This window comes from Rhamphochromis sp. 'chilingali' (genome assembly GCF_963969265.1).
Source record: "Rhamphochromis sp. 'chilingali' genome assembly, chromosome: 4".
Lineage (NCBI taxonomy): Eukaryota > Metazoa > Chordata > Actinopteri > Cichliformes > Cichlidae > Rhamphochromis > Rhamphochromis sp. 'chilingali'.
Genome location: NC_137948.1, coordinates 29620813 through 29637566, shown reverse-complemented (window position 1 = coordinate 29637566; position 16754 = coordinate 29620813). Strand labels below are relative to the sequence as shown.

At 41.6% G+C, this 16754-nt stretch overlaps 1 protein-coding gene across 5 annotated transcripts in view; it reads right to left on the bottom strand.

Annotated features, from left to right (window-relative positions):
- trim2a (tripartite motif containing 2a) overlaps positions 1-14813 on the bottom strand; it is a 29582-nt gene extending 14769 nt beyond the window's left edge. For 2 of the 5 annotated variants that reach the window (XM_080881488.1, XM_080881492.1), the window contains exon 1: positions 14676-14813. The gene's annotated coding sequence lies outside the window, so the exon portion shown is untranslated. Of the gene's footprint in view, positions 1-716; positions 842-7080; positions 7221-14356; positions 14458-14675 lie in introns of those variants that run through there. The other 3 variants (XM_080881491.1, XM_080881490.1, XM_080881489.1) reach the window with 3 other exon arrangements.
- Between the last annotated feature and the right edge of the window lie 1941 nt (positions 14814-16754).

Genomic DNA, 16754 nt, shown 5'->3' with positions numbered 1-16754 from the left:
TCTTCTCTCATATTCCTCTCTGGAAGCAGACGTGGGAGCCTGTAATGTTTTAAAGAAGCTCTCAGGCAAACTTCTCAGTATGCTAGGTGAATGGAAGCAAGCTCAGTGTTACTGCAACTGATATAAAAGCAGCAAGTTATCAACTGAGACTCATCACCAAGCTAATCTACCACTAAGAGGATGACCTACAGTAATACATATGTTTAGAACATAAATGAAAAGACACAGAAAATAAAAGCATCTGGCAGTATTCCAGCACAGACGTGCACGAACACAAGAGCTCAGATCTCTCTTAATGACTCACCAGCTCCACGGAGCAGATTAAGCAGATGCTCACAGCATCAAATATGGGACTGCTTATACAAAAATAAAAAAATATGTAAATCCTGCAGAAAGCCACAGCAGGAAAACAGAAGCAGCGCTGCGCTGACGGTGCACAAGGTCGCAGCAGTCCCACAGCGCTTCACTCTTACATAATCAGATCCGCACCAGCTAAGCGGAATAATTCCTGCTGGATTGAGCCGTCATCCCACGCACAGAAGAGGGCGCACATGACAAAAAGGGGGGCGTCAAAGAAGGAATTTAAACCAAATCAAAGCATCTTCTGTCATAGAAAGACTGTGAGAAACACTCATGCACAACAAAAGTGATTCCAGGGCAACAGCAGCTATTCCAAAGAATTTCCTATAATAATAAGAGGATTATTAAAAACTTACAGTGCTGCATTCACGGAACGATCAACAGGCGTCATCCACACAAGTGCACTTCAAATGAATGAAACACAGACAGCCTTCATCTTCTGAATCGTCCTTCAACTCATACCGGCTCTGACAGGAAATGATGCTTCCCTCCAGGTTGCAACAGAGAGCCAAACACGAGACGCCAGTGTGTGTGTGTGTGTGTGTGTGTGTGTGTGTGTGTGTGTGTGTGTGTGTGTGTGTGTGTGTGGGAGAGAGAGAGAACCAGCCAGTGTTTATGGGCGTGCACACACGTGAGCAAAGTTAAGGAGGAGCAGTTCAGCCGGATTGTATTTCAATTTTCTACATCACGTCCCCCCGCCCGCCCGCCCTCACTCCCTGCGTTACTTTCTCTCCTCCCATCACTTGCATTCCCTGCTCGCTCTGTCTCATCCATTCATCTCCCTCCTTCCTCTCTGTCTGAAGTAAATGCTGCTTCACTGCAGCGCGGTGAGCAAGAAAGCGCAGCATCCGGAGCATGTGAGCGAGCACTGGCTGACGCCTGGTTACCTAACAAATGGGAAAAAAGGGACAGCACTTAAGGGTCTCTGTCACAGCCAATAGAGATGAAGCCACAGGGATCTTTCTGCGTGCGAGTGTGCGTGCGTGCAGGCTGCTGACTCACTGTACATGCAGAGACTGAAAATGAGCACAAGGAAAAGTCACACACTGTATATGAAGAGAGGGAGGAGAGATGACAGAGAGTAAACATTGCAGAGAGAAAGGAAGTACGGTGAGACGTGTGCTTCAAATGTGGACACAAAGGACACACTGCCTCTCCAGTTTAAGAGACAGAAATAGAGAAAGGTGATAAAACGCTGAGGTGAAACGCATTTTCTGCCTGTTTTTTCTCACTGCACTGCAGCTCTGTCGCAGCTCTTTGGTCACTGCTTTCTGCATACGCAAGAATGGATGACTTAAACAATGACACAAAGCTTTAACCTTCAGACAACCTCAAACACCGACCACTCTGTGGACATCATCTGGGGGGTTTTCCACCAAGAAAACCGGAGGCGATTTGAGTATTTGGTTAGTAAGAGGAGAGATTTAAAGGCCTAATGGTGGGTGACTCCAGCAGGTCCGTCATCGTACTCTCTGAAAACTGTTCAGTGGTTAGAGAGTGAGACAGAGAGAAACCACCAGCTTTCCAATTAGTGGATGGCCTGCTCTACCTCCAGTCCATCACAGGTCCAACACACAGAGCACATTTAGAATCACCAATTAATTCATCCATCAGTCTTGTCTCTAGACTGTGGGAGGAAGCTGGAGTACCTGGACCGATAGCAGTCATTTTGCTTCCTTGGCACTAACAATTCCGAGGGATACTGTGTTGAATACACATGAAAAAAAAACTGGCTGCAAGTATGATGTTACATGATACTTGCAGCACCCCCCCTTCAGTTCTTAAATTTTCTTATTTCAGTTCCACGTCAAACACAGTTGTGTCGATGGAGTTTTTTCACAGAGTTAAGCATGCCTGGCAGCTCCACAGCTGTTCCAGTGATCTCATCTCAGCCTCTGCCAAACTCAGTGAGCTCAGTCAGAGGACGCAGAACAAGAAAACATAATGCGGGAAAAAGAATGAAATGCTGTGTGGGTGCACACCAGTGACAACAATCAGTCTCTAAAGCTTCATCTTAGATTCAGCACTATGAAGGATAAGGCCGTGTGATCTTATATGTTCTGTTCTGACTTGCAGCTCAGTGGCACTCGGACCCAAACCGGTTCCTTTATTTCTGGCATTAGATTCATTACTAGTATTCATTCTTTATCGATACTGAAGTTTATAAAGTTTGGTTGTTTCTGTGTTTAGTGTTTTACTCGTTGACTGTGTTTTACTCGTTGACTGTACTTAGCTGCTGTATGGATTTGCTGCCCTTCTTGGCCAGGACACTGTTGTAAAGGAGATTTTTAATCTCAACACTTTATTTTCTACTGGCTACAAAGATACATTTACTAAATCAGTCTTCGGCCGAATGGACAGTATGTTATATGGCAAATTTTTTTGCTGAATTTGGCATAATTTCTATTAAAGAAAATTTTACAATATTACCACACATGTCATTTAAAGAAATCCAGGCATATAATAATAAAAAGAGTTCTCCACGATCCTAGTAGTGTTTAAAATCTATTCACTGAGTGGTTATAGAGGCTGCCTTCAATTTGAATAATGCAAATCACAGCCAGAGAACATGCCTTAAATAGTTTGCTTTTGCTTCCTTAAAGGCACAGGCTGAAATCAAACCTGTCTCTTAAATGCTCAAACTGATGATGTATTTTTGATGCTCTTTTAAGACACATGCAGTTTAACAGGTCACATGGTTTACTATTTTTAATAATCCATGTAAATCTCTGCAATGATGCCTTTAAACACACTGTGCAAACTGAAAAACTGCAGCATTACATTGCTAAGATTTAAGGAAGGCAACATCAGGTTACATCAGGCCCGACTTGGAGCCAACACACAGGAGTAAATATGTCAGATAACCTGTTTAAGCTGCTGTAACGTTCACGCCAACACCATTATCCCTCACAAACAAATAGCAGCAAAGCAACTCAAACTCAAAAACATTTCAAACTTCTACAGGAGAGATTAATAGAGAAAATAAAGTTGTAGTTTTCAACCATTTCCACTCACTCACCATGACGAAGTAGAAACACACACTGTTTACTGCATTTTACTTTATAAGCTGCTTTCTGTGTTACCCTGCCGTCTAACCCGCAGTTCTTTCCAGAGCACCGACTCGAGCTGTTTCCACCGCTTCTCTCGGTTTCTAAACACACAAAACGCTGCACAGTGACGACACTGCACAGGCTGACTGATCGCTTTCAAATTGCAAACAACAAGTGTGAAGACAAGAAAGATGGTTTCTCGATTTTCAGTAAGTATGACCACAGTGTTTTTGGTTTGACGCACTTCACCTGCCCATTACTGAACTATTAATGTCATTTTTATGATGGAAAAGTTTGTCAGGTCCAAGAGTCCGGTCACAGGTGGGTTCACTGTTGTGTCAGCTGGTTATGAAATCGACTGGGGGGAAAAAAAAGAGTCCACAGAGCTACTTTACTTCTCCTTTATCCAAGATCAGTAAATTGAAGTAAATTTGGAGTTCAACACTCGTAAAAAGAAGACACATTTTGAAAGAGGTTGTGTGAATTCAAACTTGGTTAATACTCAGTGTGATGTTAGGTGCAAGATAAGCCATGACACAGTCAGCATATCAAGCACATTTCTCTGCATTACGTACAAGTCAGGAAAAAAAAAAGGAAGCGAGTCCAGCTCTGTCTGATGTGGTTCAGAGGTGGGCCTGCTATCGCTTTCCAAGCTTTTATGCTATATGGTAATATATAGAGTTGTGCAGGGATTTCACTGAATTCTGGAAATGTTAAATGTGATTTGCACTGAGTGTTTCTTCTTCACTCTCTGTGTGTTTTCTACATTTAATTATTAGTTATTATTAATCTCTGTCTCTCTTCCACAGCATGTCTTTGCCCCGTCTTCCTGTCCTCACCTCAGCCGGTTGAAGCACATGGCCTCCCTGAGCCTGATTCTGCCGAAGGTTTCTTCCTGTTAAAAGGGAGTTTTTCCTTCCCACTGTCACCAAAGTGCTTGCCTAATGTGCTTACCTCACAGGGGGTTGCCAAATTGTTGGGGTTTTCTCAGTATTATTGCAGGATCTTTACCTTCAGTATAAAGCAGCTTGAGATGAATGTTGTTGTGATTTAATGTAAATTAAATCGAAGTGAATTGAATTGAAAGGTCATCAGGATTCATTTTGTGGAAAAGCATGAATGTTTCTGTAACTTTTTCCACGCATGTCCTGCAGCTGTGAACTTTTCTAGTCATTACCCAGCAACACTAACTAGTACAAAGTCTCTGTGTTGATGTGATTTGAAACAGCACTGAAGCATGCTGTGTGCCGCATATGAGAAAAGGTTTCTTTGGACAATGATTCTCCTGACTCTGTCTGAAGTTCATGTGTGAAAACAGCTTACGTGTGTGAAGACTTCCAGCCATTCAGACCCTATTATAGAAAAGTACCAAAGCAAAGGTCACTGGTCTTGCTCGAGTTATTTGAAGCAAACGATCTATAGCCCTTTTCATTACAGATCGCTCGACGCAGTTTTTACAATTTTCCGTTAAGTGGTATTATCCGGTCCTAGGTACTTTTTTTATCTACTCGGTCGAGACTCCAGGATGCTTCTTCACATCCAGTTAGCAGTGGGGATTCCCAGACAGATATGAAATGGTGTTACTCGTCAACTCAGGTGACCCTGATGGCTCAGATGTGACCTCAACAGCTATACTTTATGTAAAAAATACCATCAGATTCAATGAGTTGTGGAGGTAAATAAGAAAATAACATTTCCCATCACTTCAAGCCTTCATGTTTTTATGAGCGAAGCTACTTGCCTCCCAGCAAGTATAAAGTGATTTTATGTTCTGTTTTTTCTGACGTACACTGATGATATTTTGCCATTAATGCAAAAGACACTGAGTTTATGAGCAAAAATGCACCATGCTAAGGCTTCACATTTACTGCACAAGCATGACAGAGATGTGTAAGTACAGAAAAGGCTGTCCTTGCTTGTCTGTCTGCCATCCATCCATTCTGGGGACATGTGGGATGACTTTAAATTTCAAAGAGACATTTAAATGCTGGCTCATTAAAGTCGAACAAGCACAAAAAAAAAAAGACCTGGCAGTTTGGACTGACTGCAGAATGACATCATCCCATTTATCATGGCCTGCATGACCGTAATGACTACTTATAGTAAAGTGACAAATGGCCTCCCACTTAGCTGCCTGGCAACTGTCTTCATTATGCCTGAAATCACTATGATCACGTTCAGGAGCAGACAACATGGACAAAGCCTAAGCTGACTGTGCTGCCTATAAAGTACGGACTCCACGTTTGATTATTATACCTTTACTGTTTATGTGCTCAACTTTGTTCCCTCTCTTCCACTTATTGTATTTTAAGCCATGTTTGCATGCAAAGCCCGGAGGCTCCGTTTGCTCCGTTTCAGAGGAATTTGGGGCTTTCCGTGCTTTTAATGCTGAAAAGGGTGGCATAAGCCCCACCACGAATTATGAAAACTCTCTCATGTTTTCACCCATAATCCAAAGCATCCACTGGGGGCAGGATGATGAGAGATTACAGAGGCAAACGCACGTCTTCAGGGTGAATGTCCTCTTATCCAGTTCCACATCCACCAACGCCACCACAAATTTGAAAACACAGACGGTTAAAGTTTCTAAACCTTCCGTTTGGGCAGATTAAAGACATTTTTCAGCGTGGGCAAAGTGTCATTTGGAGAATTGTGGATTAATTCTTTTGAGAATTAAGTTTAAGTTTGTTTTTTGGCTGATCCAACTTGGATTATTTTAAGAAAACGGAGCTCTGAATAAAGAAGGAAACTCCGTGTCACTGCGTCACTCTGCTGTATATCTGCCAACCACGCACTCTGGGGGCACGAGATAAGACAATGCTCTGTGTGTCAGAGTGTGCGTGCTAACGGCTGACCTCAAATAAGGCTTACAGATGTGGAAGGGCATGGCCGCTACAAACTGTCCATGGTGCACATCTGTCAGGGAGAGCTCAGTGACGCTTGACTCAATGTGCAGACAAAACACTCTCCCTCAGTGAATGAGTGACAAGACAAAAGAGAAAGCTGGTTTTTGGTTTGGTTGATCTTTAATCCTCAGAGTTTGTACTGATCACACTTTGTACTTTCAGTAAAATGAGTTTGTAAATTTGCAAGATATGATTTTTTTGTGAGAATACATCTTTCACATTCACTGATACTGTGTAAAGTATAAAAACATGTGGTAGGTCCTTTGTTTCCTTGGCTGTTAGTTACACATCTGAGACCTCTGAGAAAAACTTGGAGTTTCATGAATAACCTTAACTTCCTCCTCGGCACAGAGTACAACGTAAACATGTCGCACCTGCAGCTTCTAAAGTCAAATCAGCATCAGCCAGTGAGCATTGTAAACAGGAAGCAGCAGGAAATGAACAGATGTGCCATTACAGCACGTCTGCCCGAAGTAAATAACAGGTATTTCTCCACGTGAACACCTGAGACCACAAGACGTGCAGCAGGAACCTGTATTTCTTGTATCAGCAGATTTCCAGTGTGACAGCCTGAAGTTACAGCAGCATCTTTTTAATCATCTCTTTCCTGTTACAGATGCCAAACAACTTTTCAGTGCTGTGCGCTGGACTGTTCGAACACAGCACTGTTATAGCTTCTGCCTTTAATTAATCATAAATCTTTCCTTCCTCTTGTTACCCGCTCTTTCCAGCCCTCCTACCCACATTCAGAACATCCCACTTACTTCAACTCCATGGCTGCTCTCCTCTTCTGTTCTCTCTCTTCACTGAGGCGGAAAACAAACGCTGCTCTTCGTCACCTAATTCTCCACATGTATGATATGCTGTATTATGTCCAGGAGGCAGTGACAAGAAGGCATGTGAGAGGCCTGAGCTGCTACAATAATCCAAACAGACTGACAGGAGGCCAACGGGTGAGCGGAGACGGAGGGGGAGGACAGTACAGTGGTGTAGAGGAAGACAACAGACCAATCACAGGAGCTAGGGAGGCTGAAGAAGGCTGGGCTTAAAGCCTGTGCTGCTCTTTAACCCCCAGTGAGGGCAGAAGCTCAACTAGCATGGAGCAGAGACAGATAAGGAGTGACAGAGGACGGGGCTGCTGACAGAAACAGACACAATCAAATGTGCCAGCAGTGGCCAAAGGATTTCATTATTTGCAGAGTCCAAATGCTGTCCCAGGTGCAAATGATTATAAGAAAACTCCCTAAATGACACAAAAGTAATTAAAGCTAGTAATTTTTACATTAAGATGTTAGTGCGAAGGCACAGGACACCACTCCCACCTTTTTACGAGGAGTTTCATCCTGATTTGAGGTAAAGGTGCTACAAGTTGCACTAGAAAAACTATCAAAGCAAAAATGTCTGCACAGAGTAGTTTAACTAGATAAACTAAGAGTTAAAACAAACTGCAGGCAGATCCAAAACTCACTGATCCAAACGTTAAAGAGCAACAGCCAAACAAAGTCATAGTAATTGAAACAAGATGGTCCCAGAAAGCCATAATAACTGTAACAGTCCTCTAAGTGATGACCACAGTGCAATCATATGCTGAACACTACGGTTCAAAGAGCAGAAATGCAGTTATTAATCAGCGGTGCGTTGGTATCTGTTTGCCTCCAGATGAGGCAAAGTTGGAAGATAAGTTCAACATGAAGCAGACGTTATGTGTGCAGTCATTCCTCCAGCGAAAAAGAACCTAAAACCTCCAAAATGACCATGAAATTCATGCTCACGGATGTAAACTTACGACCACAGCTGTACATATGAGGCTCTAAAATTCCTTTTCAGTTTTCCATTCAGCACCATGAATCTTAATATGCAGGCTTATTTTTTAGTATAAACGGCTCAACTGTGTTTTAATGTGATCTTACTGATTGTTTTTCTTTCGCGTTTCCAAAAACACGATAATAAAATGAGCATCCTGTTCTGACGCTTGCAGCCAAGAGGGCAGCCTTCCTCTTATTGTTTGCACATCTTTCACGTTTATACCTTGGCAGAGACACATTAGCTGTTCCACCATAACAAAAAAATCACTCATGATGCGTTATCGGGCTGTATACACCCACACCCACACTTTCCTACAGACAGGAAGACACTCTCACATAACACAGACATGTAGCTCCCCCCAGAGTGGTTCCTATTTCTTGAAAGCTTTAATCTTATTGGCAGGCAAAAACAAATGTTTGTGGTAATTATCCAAATGCATCTGCTTCCCCCCGACTCCCACTTAAATGGATTACGGATTACTTAAGCATAGAAAATGACGTTATACAGTAACAGGAGCACTGTGATTCAATCCTCTTTCAGATTTATTTCACTGTGTCACACAGAGTAACAGGAAACCACCAGCTGAATATGTGAAAGAAGAAGAAGAAATGCGATGTAACTACTGATCTTTTAATCTGTAATGGCTCGTTGCATTGTATGCTAAATCTAACAAACGAGTTCCTTGAGACATGCTTCAGTATTTTCTCCTAAATACTGTTTACTCAACCTGAACAATAAAGAAAAGTGAAAGAACAATTTAAGATGATTATTACTTGCTATGAATAACCCATTTTGATTGATTAATGTTTTGTCTTCATTGCTCTCCAGAAAGGTAAATAACCGTAAAACTGCTAATTAGTTTAAGCAGACCATCTCTAAGCTCACGTGTTTATTTTGGTTATTAGGCTGGTTCAGGTTCCTCTTACATTGCAGTCTCCTCCCTTCCTTTCAACCTCCACTCACATCTTGCATCAGGTGACCTCCATAGGTCACATGACAGGGTGGGAAACTGCATTACTTGATAAGAAAGACGTATGATGTCATCACTATTGTACTGTAACCTGTATTGTGACTGACAATACCCTTGACACAAAAAATATATATGTTTGCAGCCTTAATGCTCATAATAGTACAAATGGCTCTCTGTGCAAATATGTTCAAAGATAGTAAGTGAAAGGTTTTCACAGCACATATAACTACAATGTGTGTTGCCTTTAACTTGTAGCATTACATCAGAGCTCCTCATTATTTGGAGATGACCAAAAGATAATGTCACCTCTTGCATGCTAGATCAGAAATAGATCAGAAGGAGTTTTATGACTGATACAGATACCGATATTTGGTGATTTAAAAATTCCATATGTATGGAATCTGGAGAACCTGTTTATAACACATAAACAGATTCTCCAATCATTTGGTACGTGTAATTATTTATTTACTTATTCCCACTCCGCTTGAATCTGCTCGGATTAGCTGTTAGTTGTTGTGCGCGGAAAATTGCAGAGTTCCCCCTGGTGGACACACCATGCAACATCAGCACTAATAGTAGGCTCACCAACACACTTCATGCACATAATCTACAATGTGTTTGTTTGCTCTTTCAAAAACGATGTCACTCAGAAGTCCTTCGTTCTCCTGTTGATTTGCAGTCACAGAAATGATTCAGATGCACTCAGAGCTACTACAGAGTAAAGAGTGACTAAGCTGGTTGTTGTTCTAGCTTAATCACTTAGCTTTAACCACACAGACTCTGAGCTCTGGCAGAGCTCAAAGCGCTGGGTCCATTGATCCTGAGGGGTGACAATGTCACAGTGCAACAGTGCAGAACAGCAAGCCTTCGGGGTTTTAGTCACTGTACGAGAAAAACATCAATACTAACACCACCAGCCGACATGTAATGGAAAAATATGTCAGTCGATATCGGGGTTATTTGCGGACTGATACTGTAACAAAGCTACATTTGCCTTAATGAGCGTCTATGTTGCAAATGATCTTAAAATTTTCTATATATTTATGGCTAAACAGTAGGGGTGCAACGATACTCGTATCGATATTGAACCGTTCGATACAGTGCTTTCGGTTCGGTACGCATATGTATGAACAATACAAAATTTTTAATTTATTTTATCAACTTTCCTTCTGACGATGCTGTCTGTGTTGAGCGCTCAATGGATCTGCGCTCGACAGTGCAGCCTAGGCGGAGTAGTCGAACGCAGATTCACTGAGGGCAGGGCAAGCTAGCAAGACAGAAGTTAAGCTCTCCTTGCAACAGGCAAATTGAACCTCATTCAGATGTAGCGTTTGGAACTATTTTGGTTTTCATGTGACGTATGACCCTGAAGGTAAGCGCGTCATGGACTAAAGTAAAACAGTATGTTGGATGTGCCATGCAATGCTCAATTACATGGGTGGGAGCTAGTGTGTTAGCGCAGTTAGCTCGTTAACGTGTTGGCCATCCAGCCCCAGGCACGGGGCGATCCGCGGTAGCTCGTTAATGGAGATTTGCCGTGTTGTGGCGTTAACGTCATTTCAACGAGATTTACGCTGACAGCACTAGTGGGAACACAACGAATATGACTGCACATTTACTCCGACATCATCCTAGTGCAAAGACAAGTGGAAGCAGACAAAAACAACAAGCACGCATGCTACAAACTTTACCCGAGTCATTTAGACAGCCGTGAGCACATGATTCTCCTTATGGGGACCTGATATGTTTAATATGCTGCAGTATCCATTTCTCTGTAATAAACTCTCTTTTCCAAAGATGAGTGATTCCTCAATCAGATACAGGGCTCGCAAAATCGCTAGCCCGACGTCCCGGGGCTAGAGATTTTTCCAGTTGGGCTACCAAAATCTCTGCCCTGCCCGTCGGCCTATCATAGGAAGGAAAAATATATGTCAATGCTTTTGCATTCTTTCGGAAATGTAGCTGGGTAATTATGTCATTGGCATCGGTGAGCCACTGTCAATATGTGACATATTGAAATCGCGTTTGAAGTTGCGCTTGTTTTTTGCTTTCACTTTGCAATCGCGCGAACTGTGTATAGAGAGCGACAGCACTGATTGGTGACTGATGATAATTTGTGCACCAATTCCTCTGACATCGTCTTATCAATTGTTAGCTTACTATGCAAACATGACAAGTGAAATCTCCTGCAGCTTAAACATGTGAGAGGTTGATCGTGCAGAGAATCGCTGAGCGTTATGTGAGTGTGTGTGTAAAAGCAGCAGGATATATATTTTAGTTCTGCTGAGCCAAATAAGACAGGTCAGGGTGAAGAAGTGACAGCCAAAGAAAAGCTTACCACAAAACGGAGAAGTTATGACAAATCAGACTATAAGGCAAAAAGAAAGTGCAGCTTTATGGTTTCATGGACAAAAGAATTTCTGTGGCTGCAATATGACGAGCTAAATAACCAGGGCTGCACATAAGTGGTCCGCAGGTGCGCATTCGCTGTCAAAATAAAAAACGCGCACAAGATAAGAAGTTGCAACGCGTGTTTGCGTACATAAGATTTTCAGGAGGAGGACAGACATTTGTTTAGAACTCTTAAAGATGTCGAAGAAGCTCCTTTAAGCAATTACTGTGATGTTCCTCCACCTCCAAAGAAATGTCAGGAGTCCGAACCACAAAAGAAGCGCGTATTCTCGGAAAAGTAGTTGCAGGAGGTGAGCTGGCTTCAAACAAATGATGAACGCACAGAAATGTGGTGTGAATGTGCCGTGAAAATTTAATAAATGACAAATTAAAAGGCATGAACATTTTTTTTGTATCGAAAAAATATCGAACCGTGACACCAAAGTATCGAACCGAACCGTGAATTTTGTGTATCGTTGCACCCCTACTAAACAGATGTTTTGTTATGTAACTTGCTATTAGGTTTGTGCTACTTTATTGCTTATTCATAGTTTTTTTCTCTCACATGTATTCTCATATTCAAACTTTGTATATTTAAAAACAGTAAGTAATTTCTTTGACGTGGATGAGAATGAGGGATGGATTTGAGGGAAAATAAGTGTTTTGCAACTGCTGACACTACACACTGCGTATCAAGACAACGTACCTCAACTATTCTTTAAGTATCACGAGTGATTAAACACATTTATTGACAAAATGCATTCTACATTTCACTAAAGACTGTTCACTGTGTAGACAAACTATTCAATGTAAATGTAATCTGAAGGACTTTCTTTTAAGGACTCCAGTTTAGCTCCCAGGGTGAGCAGGGAGCGATACGTTGGCCAGGGTTTGACTCTGACCTGCGGCCCTTTGCTGCACTCTCTGCTTTCCTTTCCACTCTTTACTTCACTATCCAATAAAAGCAAAAACAACATTTTAAACTGTCGTTTCATACAGAAACAGTAAGTGTTGCACTGATCGGAGTCAGGATTCTGTGCACAGAGTGGGAATTTTTTGAGGATTACGGTAACTCGATGCAGAGTTAGAGGTGTTTCGGATTTGTGTTATTCCCTGTTTTATCTTTTTAAGATTGTTGCTTGGACGTGCTGCCTTTACCCCCAAAAGTTATTTCATGGACATATGTGGGTTCCTTCATCACTACTTCGTCATTAAGAGGAATTGAGAAGTAGTGAGACTCCTAGGGTGGCTTTTGCATTTTGAAGGTGCAAAACAGAAACATGTGGTCAGAAGGTCTAGGCCAGGGGTGGAGAACTCCAGGCCTCAAGGACCAGTGTCCTGCAGGTTTTAGATATCACCATGGGTCAACACATCTGAATCAAACAATTAGTTCATTAGCAGGCCTCTGGAGAACATTGAGACATGTTGAGGATGTAATTGCCCATATAAATCAACTGTGTTGGATCAAGTACACATCTAAAACCTGCAGGACACTGGCCCTTGAGGCCTGGAGTTCCCCCAACCCTGGTTTAGGCTGTAAAAAATCAAAATCAAAATAACAAACCAATCAGGCTAAGAGCAGAAACACTAGCAGTGAAAACATTTAAATCAAATCTTGGGGGGAAAACAACAAAAGAAAAAATAGACAGAGATGAGCTTGGAAACAAAGACTCCTGGACATCTATGGAAGACAAGAATGGTGGATGACCACACATCCATTAAAATGAAGAAACCTCTATATGGTTAGACACATAATAATCCCATAAAGAGAAGAATTCACAACAATAATCACAGAGGTTTCAACAAACTATTCATCAGACTTAAGAACACAAAGCCCAGATGACACGATTCATTTCCCAGTTTACCTTTTCTGGACAGATGAGACTAATGTCAGCTTCAATCAAAACGATGAGGTAGGCTCGGAACAGCTCACGATCAGGTGGGATGTGATGGATGGGCACGTGTGGCGTCCGGTGCCACTTAGTCACATGATGGGAAAAAGAAGCTTGAAGATGAATTCCTTCTTTCCAAAACACTCACGTTTCCCGATTAGCACGAGGATGATGCTCCACTGCAGCGGTGGCAGAACTGTGCAGCCCTTACCACACCACTTTCTACTTTTTGTTCCCACAACCATTTACTGCATTGAAGCATCTCTGATGTCACAACAGAAAGAACAGCCCGCCATAGGAAAACTACTGCTTGGACATCAAAGACTCTCTCGCACAGAGCCAGGATAAGAGAGAGGAGTGGACAGGCTTATGTAATCACACATTAATCCATGACAATGACATGAATGTGGCTTGCTGATGAGCCATTGAGACAATCCACTGTGAATAATGATGGCAATGTCGTAGAAACTCCCAAAATGAATGTAAAACCCCAGCAATGTAACAGACTTCTCTGGTCACATTTGATCAAAGGATTCATTTGGTATTCAATTCAAGTATCTGTAAACTGACTGCAGAGGGAGAGCACAAGTCCAAGGGTCACTTATTAGTATGTTTAATTTCTAAAATCAACACACAGTGTATAAACTGTTCAACTAGGTGTACATGGTGTCAAAATGTCAATTCAAGATTTAATTATTTCATTTATTCCCTGAAAAATTACTGTTACTGTTTTTATTTAAATAAATCACTAACTCAACCGAATCTGCAGAAATGCTCTCATCTCAGTGTTTTTAATGACTCCTGCTAAAATCAGATGACTTCTGAATGAATCCGACGGTCAGACACGTTTCACTGCAGAAATAACAGCAGCTTGTCACAAGCAGCAGAGAATCAGGTGCAGTGCGGCGACTCACGCCAGACTCTGCGCTGTGACAACTCAACTTTAAGATCAAGCCTGAAGTTTAAACTGAAAATACTCACAGAGAACTACACGTGCAGACAACACACGCGCTGAAAACGCCAAACAAAATCCCACAGTGCCTCGCAACTCATGCGATCCTTCCTCCCCAGCGCTCACCACGAGCGCATCAGTGGTTCATTCAAGTTTTCGCAGATTGAAGATGCGGACGTAGGCGCGCTGTTGTCCCGCTGCAGACCTGCGCTCTTACTAAACCAGCAACTGGACATCTGCACTTTATATGATTGGATTCATTTTAACACAGAGATGTGAATCCTCTAAAGCTTTGACTGCGTTAAGCCAAATCCTAAAGCACACACACAGCTGATGTTTACCACTTACCTAAAGGCAGACTTATCCGCGAAAACTGAGGATGTTTCAAGCAGTTATCGTCATCTGCTGGGATTGTCCTGTTTAAGCTCCCTCTGTCCCGTCCCGTGTGCTGCTCTGCGCTCACTCTACAGCTGAACCGAGAGCCACTTCAACTCACTTCCACTTCACTTATTAAAGGGATCCGCCGACAATAAAGGGCAACAGCAGCCGGAGGCAGTCTGAACTCATCAATTTTGCATTCACGTGTAAAAATAACCGATTGTCAAAGAGTTATTTCTATTTCTGCTTCAGTGTTTGGTACTTCTGTGGATCACTATTTGTAGTATTTCTTGTTTTATCACTTGGGAATCGGGCCTAATATTTCTACCACAATACATTTAAAAGAAAAGTAGGCTTCTGCATGTTGTTAATTTGTTTCTACATAATTTAAACACACACACACGCACACACACAAATAAAAAATCATTATTGTCGGTGCCAAAAGTTGCATGAAGACATTGACTGACTGGGGTTTTAGGGTTGTAAGAAATACCAGTGGTTATAGTTTAGTATAACGTTAAGAAGCACGGGTAAGCTAAAAGCTAACGTAGTTTTGTCGTATGCCAAAAACAACAACCTCCTTACACTCTTACTGAGGCAAAAATCTCACATTTAGTAATTTAATATTTAAAGTAACTACCAAATAAATGAAATGAGTAAAACAAAGGACAGTCAGCCGAAAAATTAAACAAACAAACCAACTTTAAGTCGTCAGCCGTCCATCAACTGCTAGCTAACACCTGTATTTATTATTCTAGCCTCTTTACAATATAAAGCCTTTGAGTCAGCTGTTGTCATTTGGCACTATATAGATAATTTTTAATTGAATATTGATCCATCTATTTATTTATTCATTCATTCAACTTTACAGGTGACCCTAATTTATTTATTCACCAGATAATAAATAAGTGACAAGCACTGGAGCTAAAATATGGAGTGTCATAAACTGCATTTCCTCTAGCGGCCACTTGAGGCTAAATCCATTAGTGAGTCAATCCTATTTTAAAACTTTACAAAATAAAAAACAAACAAAAAAGTTTACACTGATACAAAATGTGATTTTGGTCTCTGTGGGTAGCTTCAGAAGTCTGCAGAGAAGTGAAGTGAATTTTTTACTAACTGGATTTGATTTGGAGCTGGGTATGCAAACACAGACAGCTGTAGGATAGTTTTCCATGTGAGGAGAACTGTAAGTGGACTTCTTCACAGTGTTTGTGCTGCTGGAGCCATTTGAAGCATTTGTTATAGAATTATCTGACTCATGTCAGGGCTTTGTGTGCGCTACAGACCGGCCGCAAAGTGTGATTAAGTTTAAGGAGTAAACTTCTGGTATTAGACTACTCTAAGCGTGGTACTGAGGGCCTAGAGTGCCAAACTGAATTCTATTTAATTCATTCATTTCGGCCAACTAGGCCCTCCATAAGTAACTAGCTATGTGTGTCTGTGCATGGCACCTCTGCAGGTCATGGATGTAGCTTGCTAATTATGCTTGCGAGCTCCTGCTCTCCTTCAAATGTTGTCACGTCTGCTCTCGGCAAAGGGCCATTGTTGAGGTTTCGAAATGCAGAGTCCAAAACCAGCAGGTGATATAACAATAGATATGTTCATGTTAGCTGTCATTTTGTTTTAAATTAGGCTAAGATAGCTTAAACTAAGCTGTCTGTGGGCTAATATTTAACTACACTGTGGTTAACTGTCTAGAGTTTTCCCAGCTCTTCACACAATAAGGATAGGCTTGAGCCATGAACAGGACAAGGATTTAAGAAATCTAACGGATGGATTTATATTGGATGTATTTTTTTAATCCAATCAATCAATCAATAGATAAGATTTTTATTAATTTTTTTAATTGAGTTAAAAAGAATGTAAGCTGGTCGTACAATTCCAGCTTCTAGTAGGACTGATGGGTGTCCCAGAGCCAGTTGTAATTGTGGTTTCCTGTCAAGCCCCTCCCTTTTTTATGCAGGAGGCTGTTGCATGGCAACTCTACATTATGCAGCCGCCCATGAAAGACTCTTTTCAGATGAAATAGAAAGAAAGAATCGAGTT